Here is a 13,508-nt window from a genome sequence, read left to right on the forward strand (position 1 = left end):
TCAATTTGGTATAGGTTGTCTAGTTGATAAAAAGAATGCTGAAGTCAAGTGGCTCCTAATTTGCAGCTTATTTACCAAAGGCTCAGTGACCATAAGTTTGGGGGGTCTCATATCTTTTGTAAATGGTGAATGAAATATCATGGAGTTAATTTATATCTTTCGAACCTCCGCAGCTGGCAAAGTTCCTAAGTAGTCGCTGGTGTTATATTTGACAGTACATAAGTAGTGCCATACTGGGAAAGACCAAAGGTCCATCTAGCCCAGCATCCTGTCACCGACAGTGGCCAATCCAGGTCAAGGGCACCTGGCACGCTCCCCAAACGTAAAAACATTCCAGACAAGTTATACCTAAAAATGAGGAATTTTTCCAGTCCATTTAATAGCGGTCTATGGACTTGTCCTTTAGGAATCTATCTAACCCCTTTTTAAACTCCGTCAAGCTAACCGCCCGTACCACGTTCTCCGGCAATGAATTCCAGAGTCTAATTACACGTTGGGTGAAGAAAAATTTTCTCCGATTCGTTTTAAATTTACCACACTGTAGCTTCAACTCATGCCCTCTAGTCCTAGTATTTTTGGATAGCGTGAACAGTCGCTTCACATCCACCCGATCCATTCCACTCATTATTTTATACACTTCTATCATATCTCCCCTCAGCCGTCTCTTCTCCAAGCTGAAAAGCCCTAGCCTTCTCAGCCTCTCTTCATAGGAAAGTCGTCCCATCCCCACTATCATTTTCGTCGCCCTTCGCTGTACCTTTTCCAATTCTACTATATCTTTTTTGAGATACGGAGACCAGTACTGAACACAATACTCCAGGTGCGGTCGCACCATGGAGCGATACAACGGCATTATAACATCCGCACACCTGGACTCCATACCCTTCTTAATAACACCCAACATTCTATTCGCTTTCCTAGCCGCAGCAGCACACTGAGCAGAAGGTTTCAGCGTATCATCGACGACGACACCCAGATCCCTTTCTTGATCCGTAACTCCTAACGCGGAACCTTGCAAGACGTAGCTATAATTCGGGTTCCTCTTACCCACATGCATCACTTTGCACTTGTCAACATTGAACTTCATCTGCCACTTGCACGCCCATTCTCCCAGTCTCGCAAGGTCCTCCTGTAATCGTTCACATTCCTCCTGCGACTTGACGACCCTGAATAATTTTGTGTCATCGGCGAATTTAATTACCTCACTAGTTATTCCCATCTCTAGGTCATTTATAAATACATTAAAAAGCAACGGACCCAGCACAGACCCCTGCGGGACCCCACTAACTACCCTCCTCCACTGAGAATACTGGCCACGCAATCCTACTCTCTGCTTCCTATCTTTCAACCAGTTCTTAATCCATAATAATACCCTACCTCCGATTCCATGACTCTGCAATTTCTTCAGGAGTCTTTCGTGCGGCACTTTGTCAAACGCCTTCTGAAAATCCAGATATACAATATCAACCGGCTCCCCATTGTCCACATGTTTGCTTACCCCCTCAAAAAAATGCATTAGATTGGTGAGGCAAGACTTCCCTTCACTAAATCCGTGCTGACTCACCTTTAAATTGCATGTCGACTCTGTGGTTCGCTCCTCTTTCTATGTCCTCCATAGTGCCTGTGCTGTTCGTGCTTTCCTTTCCTCTCATTCAGTTCGCCTTCTCCGCATAGCCCTAGTAATCACTCGCCTTGATTACTGTAATTCCCTTTTCGTTGGTCTCCCACTTTATACTCTGAAGTGCCTCCAACTTATTTATTCAACCACCGTCAAACTACTCCATCTTGCCCATTGGTTTGGCCAAGTCTCTCCTCTCCTTTTTTTCAGAACATTGGCTCTCGTTTCTTTCCACATCAAGTTCAAGCTCTTAGTCCTTTCATTTAACAGTCGCCTTCCCTCTACATCCACTTATATTATTAAACTTCTCATTCCCTACTCTGCAGGTCGCCCCCTCTGTTCATCCTGCTGTCTCCGTCCGCGCTACGCCTTCCACTTCTAGTGAGACCGTCTTCAGTTACATTGGTCCCAAGCTATGAAACTCCCTTCCCTCCTCCCTCAGATCCATCCCTTCCCTCCATACCTTTTAAACCCTACTGAAAACCTTCCTTTTTTAAAAAGCCTTTAACCCTAACTCCAGCATTGCCTCACTTGTATCTTTCTGCAGCTCCTTTTTTGTCTCTGCTTCCGCCACACTCTAACTGAACTTTAGTACATAAGTACTTAAGCGTTGCCATACTGGGACAGACTGAAGGTCCAACAAGCCCAGTATCCTGTTTCCAACAGTGGCCAATCCAAGTCACAAGTACCTGGTAACAGTGGCATAGCCAGTATGGGGCCACGGGGGCCTGGGCCCCTGTAGATTTGCCCCTGGACCCCCTGCCGACGACCCTTTCGACCCCCCTCCCGCCGTTGCCTACCTTTGCTGGCGGGGGACCCCAACCCCCACCAGCGCCGAAGTCTGGCTATGCCACTGCCTGGTAAGATTCCAAAACAGTACAATACATTTTATGCTGCTTATTCTAGAACACTAATGAACATTATAATGCCCTTGTATTGCTCCATGGTGCGAGCGCACCTTGAATATTGTGTTCAATTCTGGTCACCGCATCTCAGAAAAAATATAGTGGAATTTGAAAAGGTGCAGAGAAGGGTGACAAAAATAATAAAGGGGATGGGACGATTTCCCTATGAGGAAAGGCTGAAGTGGCAAGGGCTCTTCAGCTTGGAGAAAAGCCGGCTGAGGGGAGATAAGATAGAAGTATATAAAATAATGAGTGGAGTGGGAAGGGTTGACGTGAAGCGTCTGTTTACTCTTTCCAAAAATACTAGGACTAGGGAGCATTCAATGAAACTACGAAGTAGTAAATTTAAAGCGACTCAGAAAAATTTTTTTGTCACTCAACGTGTAATTTATCTCTGGCACTCGTTGACAGAGAAAGTGGTAAATGCGGTTAGCTTAGCGGGGTTTTAAAAAGTTTGGCCAGCTTCCTAAAGGAAAAGTCCATAGACCATTATTAAAATGGACTTGGGGAAAATCCACTGCTTATTTCTGGGATAAGCAGCATAAAATGTTTTGTTCATTTTGGGGGATCTTGCCAGGTATTTGTGACTTGGATTGGCCACTGTTGGAAACCGGATGCTGGGCTTGATGGAAATTTGGTCTGTCCCAGTATGGCAATACTTATGTACTTAAATAAGCAGTGGATTTTCCCCAAGTGTATTTTAATAATGGTTTATGGACTTTTCCTTTAGGAAACTATCCAAACCTTTTTTTAAATCCCGCTAAGCTAACTGCTTTTACTAAATTCTCTGGCAACGAATTCCAGAGTTTAATTACACGTTGAATGAAGAAATATTTTCTCCAATACATTTTTAATTTACTACTTTGTAGCTTCATTGTGTGCCCTCTAGTCCTATTGTATGCAAACCACATGGTCGCCATTTGTGGCTCCTTTCGCGGTATATCAAGAAGTGCAAATAAACAAATAAAGTGGTAAGCAAGTTCCAAGGATAAATGCTGCTATTCCCGCTGAATCCTTACACCCTTCTTAATCTGACGGTATTCAACTGCTACAGACCATGTAAGGGAGCGATTCCCTTACATGGTCTGTAGCCCTGCCCAGCGCATCCCAGGATGCGCTGGGCGCCGCCATTTTGGGCGTTGACTGACTGGAAGAGGAGGGAGGCAGGCAGGCTGCGTCCCTCCACCAACAAAAGGTAGGGGGGCCGGGAGGGGGGGTGTCACGACAACACAGCACACCACGGACCACCAGGGAATCTAAGGACAACGCTGGGGGGAGGATTTGGGGTGGGCTGGAGGTCCACTGGACCTCCAGCCCCCACCCCCCCACCCCCGTCGGTGGGTGGGAGGGCAGGACAGCGTTTTTCGGGAGGCAGCGTGGGTTCGGGGGGTTGTAGGTAACTCTTTTCACTGGACTAGCTTATTATGTCTGTAAGTTTTCTAAGGTGTACCGTTAGTCCAATAAAAAGGTATCACCTAAAACTTCATTGTGGACCTCTTATTTCTACATTTCCAACCAGAATTCTTTGTATCATTAAGTAATTTATTGTATGCAACTATTGATTAATCTGTGAAAGGCGAGCTCTCTCTTTTGAAACGTTCTTGCATTGAAGACAGGGGTTGGAGAGAACTCTGGCATTACTGTTGTGGATGACATGGATGCCAGTCTTGCCTCGCCCTGGACTAGCCTGTGATTTGTTTTGTCTTCTTTGCCTGCCCTCTTTCCGTTTCGAGCTGCAACGCTATCTGTCTACGCCCGAGAGGGTGGAACTGGCCACGGGGTCGGGGGGTGGGGATGCTGGAGACCCACCGGACCTCCAGCCCCCCCCCCCCCCCCCGTCGCTGGGTGGGAGGGTGGGAGACGGTTTGCGCGGCATGCTGTTTGACAGGTTTGGGTGTTTGACAGCCCAGACCTATCAAACAAGTGCGGGAGGATTGTGCTGAGCGCATGCTCGGCACAATTCTCCCGCACTAAAACATGATGATCAAAGATAATAGTGCTGCTTAGATTTGCATGCATTATCTTTGATCATCGATGCAGAAAAGCCCTGCGCTGTCCCTGCGCTATTTTTAGGGCACTGTTTGGAACAGCACAGGACTTTTGATCATCTGGGCCTTAGTGACTTCAAATCACAAGTAGGTTGCCCAGGGAAGCCAGAGATTGCACTGACTGGAGCATGTTCATTTGGAAATTATGCTGCAAGTTGACCAGGGCAAACACTGTGTTAGAAGAATTTGCAGAAATGGGATGGGACTTGATATACTGCCTTTCTGTGGTTATCATCAAAGCAGTTTGCATATTAAATATAGGCACTTATTTTGTACCTGGAACAATGGAGGGTTAAGTGACTCACCCAGAGTCACAAGGAGCTGCAGTGGGAATCAAACCCAGTCCCCCAGTATCAAAGTCCTCTGCACTAACCACTAGGCTACTCTTCCACTAGCAACATTGCATGTAAAATCTCAACTAGGGAAAGGGAAATGGGACTTGATATACTGCCTTTCTGTGGTTATCATCAAAGCAGTTTGCATATTAAATATAGGCACTTATTTTGTACCTGGAGCAATGCAGGGTTAAGTGGGTCGCCCAGAGTCACAAGGAGCTGCAGTGGGAATCGAACCTGGTTCTCAGGCCACTGCTCTACGCAAACGCTAGAGAAACCTGGGCCTACTGAACCTAGGGATGGCAGGTTTCCCACCACACCGGATACTAGCTAGTGCTCTTTCCCCTCCAATGAGGTTCATTGTAGGGGGGGGGGTCCTTTTACTAAGCTGTGGTAAAAGGGAGCCTGCGCTGAGGCCCCCTTTTACTGCAGTGGGTAAAAGGCTGTCTTTTTCCCCGAAAAGAAACGGTCGTGTGGCAAGCGAACCACTTACAGTGCGGCCATTTGGGGGGGGGGGAAGCACTTACCGCCACCCACTGAGACGGTGGTAAAGGCTCCCATGCTAACCTGGCGCTATAAAAATAGAAAATATTTTTGTAGCGCTGGAAATGGTGCATGCCAGGGATGGAAAGTACCGCCACGCACCAAAAACCCACGGCCAGAACCAAACCGTTACGTGACAAATCCACAGTGCCAGAATAGAGGAGAGATGCTGCATAAATTAAAACAAGAAAGAAGTAGACTGTGGAGGGTGAAACAGAAGTACTTTGAAGGTGGCAACGAAACAAGCAAAATATTAGCTTTATCAACTTAAAAACAATGGAGAATGTGCAGCCATGCTTTACAAGTGAGAGGACAGTCAGGTGTACTGTCAAGGGATACAAATAAAACAGGGAAAGCGTTCACACAGTATTATCAAGACTTGTGCAATGAATAAAAGATTTCTGAAAAGCTGCTCTTATTATTATTATTTGTTACATTTGTATCCCACATTTTCCCACCTATTTGCAGGCTCAATGTGGCTTACATAGTACCGTAGAGGCGATCGCCAATACCGGTTTTAACAAATACAAAGTGAGGCTGTGGTAAAGTAAAGTTCATGTGTGACACACACATTGGGGAATCGTAAGAAGGAAGAGTTAAGTTATGTCCAGTATGAGCTTTGGTTTTGTTGTGTTGCTGGGTTAAGGCATTTACGTTGGATCGTTGGGGTACGCCTTTTTGAACAAGTTGGTTTTTAGTAATTTCTGGAAGTTCAGATGATCATATGTTGTTTTCGCAGCTTTTGGTATTGCTTTCCATAGTTGTGTGCTTATGTAAGAGAAGCTGGATGCATAGGTTGATTTGTATTTGAGACCTCTGCAGCTTGGGTGATGGAGATTTAGGTATGTTTGTGTTGATCTTGATGTGTTTCTGGTTGGTAGGTCTATGAGGTCTGTAATGTATCCCGGGGCTTCTCCGTAGATGATTTTGTGAACCAGGGTGCAGATTTTGAACACGATACGTTCTTTGATTGGGAGCGAGTGCAGTTTTTCTCGTAGGGGTTTGGCACTTTCAAATTTCGTTTTTCCCAAATATAAGTCTGGCTGCTGTGTTTTGAGCAGTTTGGAGTTTCTTTATGATTTGTTCTTTGCATCCCGCATAGATTCCGTTGCAGTAGTCTAGATGGTTTAGTACCATAGATTGTTCCAAGTTGCGAAATATTTCCCTTGGGAAAAAAGGTTTCACTCGTTTGAGCTTCCACTTTGAGTGGAACATTTTCTTCGTTGTAGTTTTCACCTGGCTCTCTAGTGTGAGGTTTCGGTCGATTGTACTCCGAGAATTTTCAGGCTGTTTGAGATAGGGAGGGTGTAGTCTGAGGTGGTTATATTGGTGGGTTTGTTCGTGTTATATTGGGAAGAGAGGATGAAATTGTGTTTTTTCTGTGTTAAGGTTTAGTTGAAATGCATTTGCCCATGAGTTCATGATGTTCAGGCTGAGTTTATTTATTTCTTTGCTGCATTTGTATCCCACATTTTCCCACCTATTTGTAGGCTCAATGTGGCTTACATTATGTCGCAAAGGTGGACACCATTAACATAATACAAAATATTGTTGCAAATAAGGTACAAACAAAAACAGGTAAATTAGAAGTAATAAGTATGTAATTCAGAATATGTGAGTGGGGGTAAGACAAGGTATAATGTTCAGTAATGATAATGTTTGATTTCTGTAAGGTCATGTTTGTATGGGATGTATATTGTGACATCGTCTGCGTAAATTTATTTATTTATTGCATTTGTATCCCACATTATCCCACCTCTTTGCAGGCTCAATGTGGCTTACAATTCATCATGGATACTGGAAATAGAAGTGAATATACATTTGGTTTACAGAGGGTTTTGTGTTACATGGTGGTGAAATACATGATGGTGTTAAAGCAAAAGACATTATAAGACAGTTCTGGAAGTTTTAAAGATTATACAGTTACACATGCTGATCTTTGTGATATATCTTGTCGAAGAGATAGGTTTTCAATAGTTTGCGGAAACTGGTCAATTCATAGACCGTTTTCAGAGCTGCGTGCTTGTATAGGAAAAGGTAGATGCATGCATTAATTTGTATTTCAGACCCTTACACTTGGGAGGATGAAGATTAAGGAATGTGCGAGAAGATTTTTTTGCGTTACTGGGTGGTAGTTCTATTAGGTCTGACATGTAGGCTGGGGCGTTACCATGGATGATTTTATGGACTAGGGTGCAAAGTTTGAACGTGATGCGTTCTTTTAGTGAGAGCCAGTGTAGTATTTCTCATAGGGGTTTCGCGCTTTCGTATTTTGATGTGCCGAATATTAGTCTGGCTGCCGTATTCTGGGTTGTCTGGAGTTTTTTAAGTATTTGCTCTTTGCAGCCAGCGTAGAGTGAGTTACAATAGTCCAGATGACTGAGTACCAATGATTGTACCAGATTGCGGAAGACAGTCCTTGGAAAAAATGGTCTAACTCTTTTTAGTTTCCACATTGAATGAAACATCTTTTTAGTTATGTTTTTTGCATGGTTCTCAAGTGTTAGGTGTCGATCAATGGTGACTCCAAGGATTTTTAGGGTGTCCAAAACTGGTAGATTTAGTTTAGGTGTGTTGATGGTGGTAAATTTATTCTTGATGTATTGTGAGGTGAGTACCAGGCATTGGGTGTTCTCTGCATTGAGTTTCAGCTGAAATGCATCTGCCCAGGAATTCATAATATGTAGGCTTTGCTTGATTTCATTGGAGATTTCCCTTAGATCTTGTTTGAATGGGATGAAGATTGTTACATCATCAGCGTATATATATGGGTTTAGGTTCTGATTCGATAGTAGTTTGGCCAAGGGTGTCATCGTTAGGTTGAATATGGTCGGTGAGAGGGGGGATCCCTGTGGAACTCCGCATTCAGGTATCCATGTAGCTGATGTAGTCGAATTTGATGTCACTTGATATGAGCGTGTAGTGAGGAACCCCTTGAACCAATTGAGAACGCTGCCTCCGATTCCGAAGTATTCGAGGATGTGTAGTAAAATTCCATGGTCAACCATGTCAAATGCACTTGACATGTCGAATTGTAACAGTAGAATGTTATTGCCGTTTGCTATCAATTGTTTGAGTTTGGTCATGAGCGTGACTAGTATGGTTTCAGTGCTGTGATTAGAGCGAAATCCTGACTGAGAATCGTGTAATATTGAGAACTTGTTTAGATAGTCTGTGAGTTGTTTGGTCACTATACCTTCTGTTATGAAAGGGTTGAGGCCTTGATTGCATAAGGACTTGGCTAGTGGGGTCATCATTAGGTTGAAAAGGAGTGGTGATAGTGGTGATCCTTGAGGTACTCCACAGTCTGCTTTCCATGGTGATGATATGTTCGAATTTGATTTCACTTGATATGTTCTATTGGTTAGGAAACCCTTGATCCAGGTGAGTACATTTCCACCAATCCCGAAGTATTCTAGGATGCTTAGTAGTATGTTGTCTAGTGCATTCGACATGGTAAATCACATGTCAAATTGTAGGAGAAGTACGCTTTTGCCTGTTGCAATCTCTTGTTTGAATTTGGCTAACAGAGTAATTAGAGCTGTTTCGGTGCTGTGGTTGGAGCGGAATCCTGATTGTGATTCGTGCAGTATTGTGAATTTGTTTATGTAGTCAGTTAGTTGTTTAGTTACCATGCTTTCCATCAGCTTGACTACTAGTGGGATTGATGCTACTGGGCGGTAGTTGGTGATATCGTTTGTTTTTTTTTTTCTTGGTATCTTTTGGTATTGGGGTGAGTAGAATGTTGCCGTTTTCCTTAGGGAAGAGACCATGTTGAAGCATGTAATTTAAGTGGTATGTGAGGTCTGCTGTGAAGCGGTGGGGAGCGGATTTTAATAGGTGACTAGGGCTGATGTCCAATTTACAATGAATCTTGGAGAACTTATTAATCGCTCAGTTGACTGCTTCAGCGGTGAGTGGAAGGAAGCTTGTCCAGAATCTGTCCGCTGGATATTCGCCGTGGACTGGGTCCATACAGTCGATGAAATTTCCGATGTCGGTGCTGTTCTGAGATAACGTGTTGCGTAGGTTTACAATTTTTTCTTTGAAGTATTTGGCAAGTTTATCTGCAGGTGGGATGTCTGTGTTGGTTGTGGTTACCACGGTGGTGTCTAGTAGTTTGCCCAGGAGTTGGTATGATTTTTTCATGTCTTTGTAGTCAGGTCCTATTTTGGTTCTGTAGTATTGCCTTTTGGCTTGTCTTATTGCGTATTTGTATTTTCTTTGATTGTTTTTCCATGCAGTGAGTGCCATCACCCAGTTTCACTTCAGGCCCACCCAGTGGCGACACACATCGTTGGTGTAGCTGGCAGGGATCCCTGGGCATTTCCCATGCATTTTCTCTCTGTTCACCCACTCCCCATAAAGATAAATACCTCGGCTGGCAGGGATCTCCGGGCCCTGTCAGCTGAAGAATCTTCTGGTGTTACCCGAACAGTCTCAATCCCGCAGGAGTCAGCAGCGTTTTTCCAGCCGCTGACGTTGACACTGCTTCCCCACCCCCATCTCTAGCGCATGCTCAGTTTAATTGGCACCACCATGCATGTGTGTATGGGGATGCTGGTTGAACTGAACATGCATGTGGGGAAGGAGTCCAATGCCAGTGTCGGCTGCTGGATATTTGTTGGTGACTGGCACAGGAACGAGACTTCTCAGGCCTCGGGGGGGGGACTCCAGAAGATTCTTCAGCTGGCGGGGCCCAGAGATCCCCGCCAGACAAGGTATTTATCTTTATGGGGGGGGGGGGGGTGAACAGAGAGGAAATGCATGGGTCATGCCCACCCAGTCCAGTTGCAGGCACACCTGAAAATTGAGATCTGGCTACGCTACTGTTTCAAATTTATCAGCACAAAACACAAATCTCTTTTACTTTCTAACGCGTTGTATGTTGCATAGAAAGTAATGTGTGGAGGGTTTTATGTTGTTTCTTCATTCTATGTCTTCCAGTTTGCTGACTGACGTTTGACCCCATTTTCTTGCATTTTTTTGGCTCATACGTACATACACACAAACACAACATTTCACTCAGACCGATGAAGGGAAACTCGCCTCTGTGAAGTGCTTCTAACATGTACTTTACAACTTCTCGAGTCTGTTAGCATATTTTACTGTGCCAAAGAAAGAAACTAGACATCCCTGGAGGAGAAAATGTGCTATAAGCAAGTGAAACTCGTAAATGGGAAGCAAAGTCAGTGCTGGGAAAGACTTCTATGGTCTGTGCCCTGATCGTGGCTCAATAGATTTGGATGGGCTGCAGCGGAGCTTCAATCAAGCAAGAGTAGAGGCTTGTGAAAGGACGACTCCAACACTGGAGATAGTGTTTAAATCACTCTTTATTACTTGCTCATACAGGAGGATCCAACACGGTCCGAGACCTGTGCTGGACCCTGAATCTGGAGGTGTGAAAGTTCCACATGAACGAAATGAGTGAGAAACTTGGCTTTTAGCACTTCCTTTTGTTACATAAGTATATAAGTATTGCTATACTGGGACAGACCAAATGCCATCAAGCCCAGCATCCTGTTTCCAACAGTGGCCAAGCCAGGTTGCAAGTACCTGGCAAGGAGATAGTGCTTAAATTACTCTTTATTACAGGAGGATCCGACACAGTCCGTGTTTCGGCGTCACAAAACACCTGCATCAGGGGTCTCGTTAAATATTCACTTAGGTAGCGAACATAACACAGTGCAATAGGTCTTAAAAGACCTCATCATAATTCTGCACATCCATCGGAGGCTTCAGATCAAGAGAGCTTCCAACAGTATCTGTGGTGCTTTTATGTTCCACGCAAATGCAATACTGAACATTTCTCTTCTCTTGGACTGAAGACTACAGGAGCCTACGAATGTTTATTTTACAATAAAATATAGCCTTGCTCACACAGACTCCCTAATTTAAGGACCCTTTTAATAAAGGGCATTAGAATCTGGGCTTAGAACATCTTAATGAGCAGAAAGCAAATAGAATGTTAGTTATTATTAGGAAAGGAATGGAAAACAAAAATAAGGATGTTATAATGCCTTTGTATTGCTCCATGGTGCGACTGTACTTCGAATATTGCGTGCAATTCTGGTCACCGCATCTCAAAAAAGATATAGTGGAGTTAGAAAAGATAGCGAGAAGGGCGATGAAAACGATAAAGGGGATGGGATGACTTCCCTACAAGGAAAGGCTAAAGTGGCTAGGGCTCTTCATCTTGGAGAAAAGATGGCTGAGGGGTGATATGATAGAGGTCAATAAAATAATGAGTGCAGTGGATTGCTTGTTTATTCTTTCCAAAAATGCTAGAACTAGGGGACACGCAATGAAGCTAGAAAGTAGTACATTTAAAACAAATTGGAGAAAATATTTCTTCACTCAACGTGTAATTAAACTCTGGAATTCGTTGCCAGAGAATGTTAAAAGAGGTTAGCTTAGCAGGTTTAAAAAAAAAAAGGTTTGGATGGTTTCCTAAAGGAAAATTCCATAAGCCATTATTAAAATGGACTTGGGGAAAATGCACTGCTTATTTGTAGAATAAGTAGCATTAAATGTATTGTACTGTTTGGGATCTTGCCAGGTATCTGTGACCTGGATTGACCACTGTTGGAAACAGGATACTGAACTTGATGGACCTTCAGTCTGTCCCAGTAATGCAATACTTACATAAGTACATAAGTACATAAGTAGTGCCATACTGGGAAAGACCAAAGGTCCATCTAGCCCAGCATCCTGTCACCGACAGTGGCCAATCCAGGTCAAGGGCACCTGGCACGCTCCCCAAACGTAAAAACATTCCAGACAAGTTATACCTAAAAATGCAGAATTTTTCCAAGTCCATTTAATAGCGGTCTATGGACTTGTCCTTTAGGAATCTATCTAACCCCTTTTTAAACTCCGTCAAGCTAACCGCCCGTACCACGTTCTCCGGCAACGAATTCCAGAGTCTAATTACACGTTGGGTGAAGAAAAATTTTCTCCGATTCGTTTTAAATTTACCACACTGTAGCTTCAACTCATGCCCTCTAGTCCTAGTATTTTTGGATAGCGTGAACAGTCGCTTCACATCCACCCGATCCATTCCACTCATTATTTTATACACTTCTATCATATCTCCCCTCAGCCGTCTCTTCTCCAAGCTGAAAAGCCCTAGCCTTCTCAGCCTCTCTTCATAGGAAAGTCGTCCCATCCCCACTATCATTTTCGTCGCCCTTCGCTGTATCTTTTCCAATTCTACTATATCTTTTTTGAGATACGGAGACCAGTACTGAACACAATACTCCAGGTGCGGTCGCACCATGGAGCGATACAACTTATAACTTTCCCGCACACTAAGCTCAGATTCAAAGTGGCAGTATTTAGAGCTTTTTTGTTTTAATTTTTTATGTAGTATTTAGGGCTTTTTCTGATTTTTAAATTTTGCAGGTCCTCTAATTTTTTCATTAGCATACAGAACTTGCAAAAAATTAAATCTGTGTTAACCAGTGAGAGCACAATGTGAACACGCAAGCTAGTTAAAGCTTCCACACCCAATCTCCATCCATGGCAAGCCCCCTCAAAAATAGATATATATTTTAAAAAATACCTCACGCGCAAGGTAGCGAACGCTAAAAATACTGCAAAATGTGTAGCATTTTGCAGTGATCTGTCTTTTTCACATTAACAGCTTAACTCGCAGATGTTCTTTCTCTGTTGCAGGTCCTGTTTTATGGAATCAATTACTATTGAATATACAAACACCTACAGACACAAAGCAATTTAAAAGATGCTTAAAACTTGTTTGCAAAGGCCTACGGCGGTAGTACAAATTTGTGATTGATGCAGTAAGGAACCCTTTTACTAAGGTGGTAAGGTCTCAGGTGTTACGCAGGTGGTAATCGTCAGCGTGCGTATACTGTGAATTACCGCGAGGTTAGTGTCATGCGGTAGAAAATAAAAAAATATTTTCTGATGCACATAACAATTAGAATTACCATCCGGGGCATGTGGTAGCCGGGCTGTAGTTCTAATTTGACGCACGTTGTTGAAAAGAAAATAAGATAATACCGTTTTTAATGAAGTAACTTAGCACATTTTTTGA

The 13,508-nt window shown here is 43.6% G+C and overlaps 1 protein-coding gene across 1 annotated transcript in view; it reads right to left on the minus strand.

The window, feature by feature from the left end:
- WNK4 (WNK lysine deficient protein kinase 4) overlaps positions 1-13,508 on the minus strand; it is a 443,184-nt gene that overhangs the window by 296,367 nt on the left and 133,309 nt on the right. The gene's annotated exons all lie outside the window — the stretch shown is intronic.

Source organism: Microcaecilia unicolor, chromosome 12 (genome assembly GCF_901765095.1).
Source record: "Microcaecilia unicolor chromosome 12, aMicUni1.1, whole genome shotgun sequence".
NCBI lineage: Eukaryota > Metazoa > Chordata > Amphibia > Gymnophiona > Siphonopidae > Microcaecilia > Microcaecilia unicolor.